The sequence below is a fragment of the Penaeus vannamei genome, chromosome 29 (genome assembly GCF_042767895.1).
Source record: "Penaeus vannamei isolate JL-2024 chromosome 29, ASM4276789v1, whole genome shotgun sequence".
Classification (NCBI taxonomy): domain Eukaryota; kingdom Metazoa; phylum Arthropoda; class Malacostraca; order Decapoda; family Penaeidae; genus Penaeus; species Penaeus vannamei.
The window spans coordinates 32,800,418-32,807,917 of NC_091577.1; positions in this window are offsets into that span (position 1 = coordinate 32,800,418).

Here is a 7,500-nt window from a genome sequence, read left to right on the forward strand (position 1 = left end):
ATTAATGATAATAACAGTAATAGTATTATCCTCATTACTATTATCATTATCATCATTATTGTTATTATTGTTATCATTATCATTATCATTATTATCATATCATCATTATTGTTATCAGAATCACCACTATCATAATCATTAATATCATTACTATTCTTATTATAACCATTACTGCAATAATAACAACAATGATAATGATAATGAAAATGATAATAAAAATGATGACAATAACAAAAAAGATGATACTAAATGACAATGATAAACAGAGTTCATTGAAGGCATGATGTAAATCCCACTTATTTATCATGACACCGTCCCTATGCCCCTCCCCCCCCCCTTCCCACCCCCACCATCCGTCTCTCCTTCTTTTTCCTCGGTCCTTCCTCTCTCCTTCTATTCCCTTCTCTCCCTTCCTTCTTCTTATGTACCCCCTCCCTCTCTCTCTTCTTCTCTTTCCCTTCTTCTCCTTCTCTTTCCCCTTTTCGCCTCATTCTCTCTCTCCTTTCTCTTTCCCTCCTCCTCCTTCTCATTCTCCCTTCTTATGTACTCTCCCTTCTTCTTCCGTCTCTTTCCATCCTTCTCATCTCCATTCCCCCCTTTTCACATACCTCATTCTCTCTCCTCCTTTCTCTCTCCCTCCTCCTCCTTCTCCTTCCTCCCTCCTGCCTTCTTACGTACCCCCTCTCTCCTTCTTCCGTCTCTTTCTCTTCTCCTCTCTCCTCCCTTCCCCCTTCTCTCTCTTCTTCTCTTTCCCTCCTCCTCCTTCTCCTTCCTCCCTTCCCCTTTCTCACGTACAACCTCTCTCTCTCTCTCCTTCTCTTTCCCTTCTCTCCCTCCCCTTCCCTCTTCCCTTGTTCTCACCTTCCCTCCTCTTCCTCCATCTTACCTATCCTCCTTTCCTTCCTCTTCCCTCCCACCCACTCCCTCCTCCCTCATACTCACTCCCCTCCTCCCTCCTTCCCTCTTCCTCCCCAATATATAGATAGCAGACAGAAAATTGGACAAACAGTTAGGCAAATAGATAAATAGATAGATAGCAGACAGAGATTTGGACAAACAGTCAGGCAAATAGATAAATAGATAGATAGCAGACAGAGATTTGGACAAACAGTCAGGCAAATAGATAAATAGATAGATAGCAGACAGAGATTTGGACAAACAGTCAGGCAAATAGATAAATAAATAGATAGCAGACAGAGAATTGGACAAACAGTCAGACAAATAGATAAATAGATAGATAACAGACAGAGAATTGGACAAACAGTCAGGCAAATAGATAAATGTATAGATAGCAGACAGAGAATTGGACAAACAGTCAGGAAAATAGATAAATAAATAGATAGCAGAGAGAGAATTGGACAAACAGTCAGGCAAATAGATAAATAGATAGATAGCAGAGAGAAAATTGGACAAACAGTTAGGGAAATAGATAAGTAAATAGATAGCAGAGAGAGAATTGGACAAACAGTCAGGCAAATAGATAAATAGATAGATAGCAGAGAGAGAATTGGACAAACAGTCAGGCAAATAGATAAATAGATAGATAGCAGAGAGAGAATTGGACAAACAGTCAGGCAAATAGATAAATAGATAGATAGCAGAGAGAGAATTGGACAAACAGTTAGGGAAATAGATAAATAAATAGATAGCAGAGAGAGAAGTGGACAAACAGTGAGGCAAATAGATAGATAGATAGATAGCAGACAGAGAATTGGACAAACAGTCAGGCAAATAGATAAATAGATAGATAGCAGAGAGAGAAGTGGACAAACAGTTAGGCAAATAGATAGATAGATAGATAGCAGACAGAGAATTGGACAAACAGTCAGGCAAATAGATAAATAAATAGATAGCAGACAGAGAATTGGATAAACAGTCAGGCAAATAGATAAATAAATAGATAGTAGAGAGAGAATTGGACAAACAGTCAGGCAAATAGATAGATAGATAGATAGCAGAGAGAGAATTGGACAAAAAGTCAGGCAAATAGATAGATAAATAGATAGCAGAGAGAGAATTGGACAAATCGCCAGGCAAATAGATAGATAGATAGATAGCAGAAAGAGAATTGGACAAACAGTTAGGCAAATAGATAAATAGATAAATGAGCAGATAGAGAATAGGACAAACAGTTAGGCAAATAGATAGATAGATAAATGGGCAGATAGACAGATGTGTGTGCGTGTCTTTACCTCAGTATCAGTGTCGGATTTTCATCTGTATTAATATGCCAACATATTTCGTGTCTAAAAAAAAAAAAAAAAAACGAAAAACGTCGATATATATAGATGAAAACGGGACATAACCCCGAAATAAACACCGTATTTCCTGGCTGGCAAACATCATGACAGGGTTAGACCTTCCCCAGCGGATCATGACAGCCGCATGACACCCGCATGACACACACGTATCTCATCTTCAGGGGCGTCTTCTAATCTCGGCCGGCGGGCGGGATCGCTTCCTTGTATCTCGATATTTATGTGTTTATTCTTGGGACCATTTCCGAGGCGGTGGCCATTCTTCTCCGTTTTCTTGAGTTGGGGGACGGGGCCTCGTCGGATCCCGTTTTCTATGCGGTGGGTGGGTGGGGTGTGGGTGGGGGTGGGTGGGATGGGGGGGGTTCTCTGTGGGTGTGTGGATTGGTGTGGGTGTGTCGTTTGGATGTGTGTTTGTGTTTGTTTGTGTGTGTGTGTGGGGGGGGGGGGGGTTGTGGCTCTTTATCTGTCAGTGTATTTGTTTGTGTTCATCTATACAACTCTATAAATTCTTTCTCTCTCTCTTCTTTCTTTCTTTATATATATATATATATATATATATATATATATATATATATATATATATATATATATATATATATATATATACAAAGAGAGAAGAGAGAGAGAGAGAGAAAGAGAGGGAGAGAGAGAGAGAGAGAGAGACGAGAGAGAGAGAGAGAGAGAGAGAGAGAGGAGAGAGAGAGAGAGAGAGAGAGAGAGGTATGTATGTATGTATGTATGTATGTATGTATGTATGTATGTATATGTATATATATAGAAAGCAAGAAAGAGAGAGAGAGAGAGAGAGAGAGAAATACTAACAAGCAGCATCTCGATGACCCACGTGGCATGGACAACGTATGATAGTGCCTAATAGTGCCAATAGTGATAAGTGTAATTGTATTTGTTAGTAATTTCAGAGTGCTAATCCTTATAGATGAAATGATAAATGAGTTAATAAAAACAAATATCAGTGAATAGGTAAATACGTTGATGAAACAAACAAACAAACAAAAATACACAGCAAACACGGCAAAGAAATTTAAAAAAACGATAGATTTTTGAAAAACATTTGTAACGTCATAAACCTTTTTTTATAATTATCTCTTTTCACTCTTCATGCACCAAGGAGCTAATTGAATGCGTTACACCCCCTCTTCTCCCCTCTTTCTCTCCCTCCTCTTCTTCCCCTCTTCCCTTTCCCTTCTCCTCCTGCCTCTCTCCCCATCTCTGCCTCCTTCTCTCTTCACCTTTTTCCATTCCCCCTCACCCTCTTCCCCTCCCATTCTCACTTTCTCCCCTCTTCCCCTACCCCTCTACCCTTCACTCCCTCTCTTCTTTTTCTCTCCCCTTCTCCCCTTTTTCCATCTATTTCTTCTCCCCCTACCCTCCCCCTCTCCCCCTCCTCTTCCCTCCCCTTCTCACCCTCTCCCCTCATCTCCCTCCCCCTCTTTCCCCTTTTCCCTCTCTTTCTCCTATCCCCCTCCCCCTCTCCCCTTTTCCCTCTCTTTCTCCTCCCCCTCTGCCCTGCTCTCCCTCACCTCTGCCCCCTGCTCCCCTCCTCTCCCCTTTTCCCTCTCTTTCTCCTCCCCCTAACCTCCCCTCTCCCCCTGCTAACCCCCCTCCCCCTAACCTCCCCCTTTTCCCTCTCTTTCTCCTCCCCCTACCCCTGCCCTGCTCTCCCTTCCCCTTCTCCCCCTCTCCCTCTCCCCTCCTCTCCCCCTTTTCCCTCTCTTTCTCCTCCTCTCCCCTCTCCCCTGCCTAACCCTCCCCCCTCTCCCCTAACCTCCCCCTTTTCCCTCTCTTTCTCCTCCCCTGCCCTCTCCCCCCTCTCCCCTCCTCTCCCTCCCCCTCTCCCCTCCTCTCCCCTCCTTTCCCTCTCCTTCCCCCTCTCCCCCTTTTTCCCTCCCCTCCCTCTCCCTCCCCTCCCCCTCCCCCTCTCTCCCTCCACTCCCCTCCCCCTCTACCTTCCCCCCTCTCTCCCCTCCCCCTCCCCCCACCATCGTAATAACAAGGTCTTAAGGCACATTATCAAACCGTAACTCAGGCTTGAGTTATCTCTTAAGATATTTCTCTAAGAAGATTTATCAGGGTAGGAAGTGCAAGAGGAATAAAGATGATATAAGGGAAAAGAGAATGAAGAAAAGTATTATATAAAGATAACGAGAAACGACGAGAAATAGAAGAAATTTGTCTCGGTTTTTCTCCGATACGCAAACCTGAAATAAGAGAAATAAACAAATTTCGATTATTTTTTCTGTCTTTCTTCTCGAAATCTTTATTTTTACCCCTCTGTCCTCCCTCTCCGCCCTCTCCCCCTTCCCCCCATATACCCCCCCTCTCCCTCAGGACTCCCCCTCCCTCCCCAGCTCCCCAAATGTCGTAACTTTGGCGAAATAAGCGGCCATAATTCGGGTGCGTCGTCCGTCACAGCGGCCGGCCGTGAGACATTGCAATAGCCAGGTTGCAAAAGTGATTTTATTTTTATTTATTTTTTTTTTTTACGATAAATTTATTATGGTTTCCTTTTGTTTGCTTTTTTTGTGTTTTTTTTTCATCTTCTGGGTTTTATTTTATTTTAATTGTTTTGCTTTTTTTATGTTTTTTTTTTCATCTGCTGTATCTTGTTCTTTTTTTATTGTTTTATTTATTTATTATTTTTTTTTTTTCTTGTTCGACTTAATTTCTTTAGCGATTTTTTTTTCTTTTTTTACGATAAATTTATTATGGATCCATTTATTTGCTTTTTTGTGGTTTTTCATCTTCTGTTTTTTTTTATTGTTTCATTTTTTTTTTCTTGTTTGACTTAATTTCTTTAGCTATTTTTTTTTTCTTTTTTTTTCGATAGATTTATTATGGATCCATTTCTTTGCTTTTTTGTGTTTTTTTATCTTCTGGATTTTTTTTTTTTTTTCTTCGAGTTAATTTCTTTAGCGATTTTTTTTTTTTTTTACGATAAATTTATTATGGATCCATTTGTTTGCTTTTTTGTGTTTTTTCATCTGGGTTTTATTATTTGTTTTATTTTTTCTATTTTTTTCTTGTTCGACTTAATTTCTCTAGCGATTTTTTTTTTTTTTTTTTTTACGATAAATTTATTATGGATCCATTTGTTTGCTTTTTATGTTTTTTTCATATTCTGGGTTTTATTCTTTTTTTTCATTGTTTTAATTTTTTTTCTCTCTCTTTTTTTTTTCTTTTTTTTTTTTTTTTTTTTGATCGACTTAATTTCTTTAGCGATTTTTTTTTTACGATAAATTTATTATGGATACATTTGTTTGCTATTTTATGTATTTTTCATCTTCTGGGTTTTATTCTTTTTTTATTGTTTTAATTTTTTTTTCTTTCTCTTTTTTTTTTTTTTTTTTTTTTTTTTTTTTGTTCGACTTAATTTCTTTGGCTTTTTTTTTTACGATAAATTTATTATGGATCTATTTGTTTGTTTTTTTGTGGTTTTTCATCTTCTGGGTTTTATTATTTTTTTATTGTTTTGCTTTTTTATGTTTTTTTCACTTTCTGGGTTTTTTTTTTTGTTTTATTTTTTCTCTTTTTTTCTCTTTTTTTTCGACTTAATTTCTTTAGCGTTTTTTTTTCACGACAAATTTATTATGGATCCATTTGTTTGCTTTTTTTGTTTTTTTCATATTCTGGGTTTTATTTTTCATTTCTTTTTTTCATTTTTTCTCTTTCTTTTCTTGTTCGACTTAATTTCTTTAGCGATTTTTCTTTTTTTACGATAAATTTATTATGGATCCATTTGTTTGCTTTTTTGTGGTTTTCCATTTTCTGGATTTTATTTTCTTTTTTATTGTTTTGCTTTTTTATGTTTTTTTTTTTCATCTGCTGTATCTTATTCTTTTTTAATTGTTTTAATTTTTTTCTCTTTCTTTTCTTGTTCGACTTAATTTCTTTAGCGATTTTTTTTTTTTTTTACGATAGATTTATTATGGATCCATTTTTTTATTTTTTTGTGGTTTTTATCTTCTGGGTTTTATTTTACTTTTATTTTTTTATTATTTTTTTCTCTTTTTTTTATTTGACTTAATTTCTTTAGCGTTTTTTTTTTTACGATGAATTTATTTTCTTTTTTGTGTGTTTTTTTCACCTTCTGGATTTTATTTTTTTTATTGTTTTAATTTTTTTGTCTTTTTTTTTTTCTTGTTCGACTTAATTTCTTTCTTCTTCTTGTTTTTTTACTTCTGTTTTTTCCTATTTCCTTTTCTTTATTTCTTCTAAAAATAATTACCCTTCATGAAGATCATCAATCTCTATCTCATCACATTCCTTTCATTCTTTTTTATTCTCTCTCTTTTATCATTTTCCCCTTCTTCCTTCAATCACATCTTCGCCCCCCCCCCCCCCATGAGTATTCATATATTCCTTAATCTTTTGACTTCCTCAAGATGGGGAATTTCTGAAAGGAATTTTATTGGGTGCCTGTTGGTTTTGGCTGTTCCGTGGTTTGGGGAGGGAGGGAGAGAAGGAGGGATGGAAGAAAGGGAGAGGGAAGGATGGGGGAGAGGGGGTTGGGGAGAGGGATGGATGGAGATGAGGAGGAAAAGGGAAGATAGGGGGAGGGGGAGGGAGGGTTGGGGGGAGGAGAAGGAGGATGGGGGGAGGAGGGTTGGAGAGGAGAGGATGGGGATGGAAGAGGGAGAAGGGAAGATGGGGAGGGAGAGGGGGAAGAAACGGGAGGGATGGAAGAAAGGGAGGAGAGAAGAGGAGATGAGGGAGAGGGGGTTGGAGGTAGGGAGGGATGGGGAGGTAGGAGAAGGAGGGAGGGATGGGAGGGAAGGGGAGAGGGAGAAGGAGGATGGGAGGGAGGGGGTTGGGGAAGGGAGGGACTGGGATGGGGAGAGGGGAAAGGGGGGTTTGGGGAGGGAGGGATAGGGTAGGAATAGAGGGGAGGGGGGTTGGAAGAAGGGAACTGGGATGGAAAGAGGGGATTGGGGGAACGGATGGGAAATAGTGAGGGGAAGGAAGATATGAAAGGAGGGAAGAGAAGAGGAGGAGGATAGGGGATAGGGAGGGATGGAGAATGGGAAGAAGGAGGGAGGGAGAGAATTAAAAACAGAGGTGCGGGAGAGGTAGGGAAAAGGGAAAGGAGATGGAGGGAGTAGGAAAGGAGAGTGGGGGAGAGGAGTTGAAGAGTGGGGAAGGGGTGGGAGGGAAGGGAGAGAGTGGGGAAGGGTGGAAGAAGGAGAGAGGGAGGGAGCGATAAGAATGGATAAGAGGAAGGGAG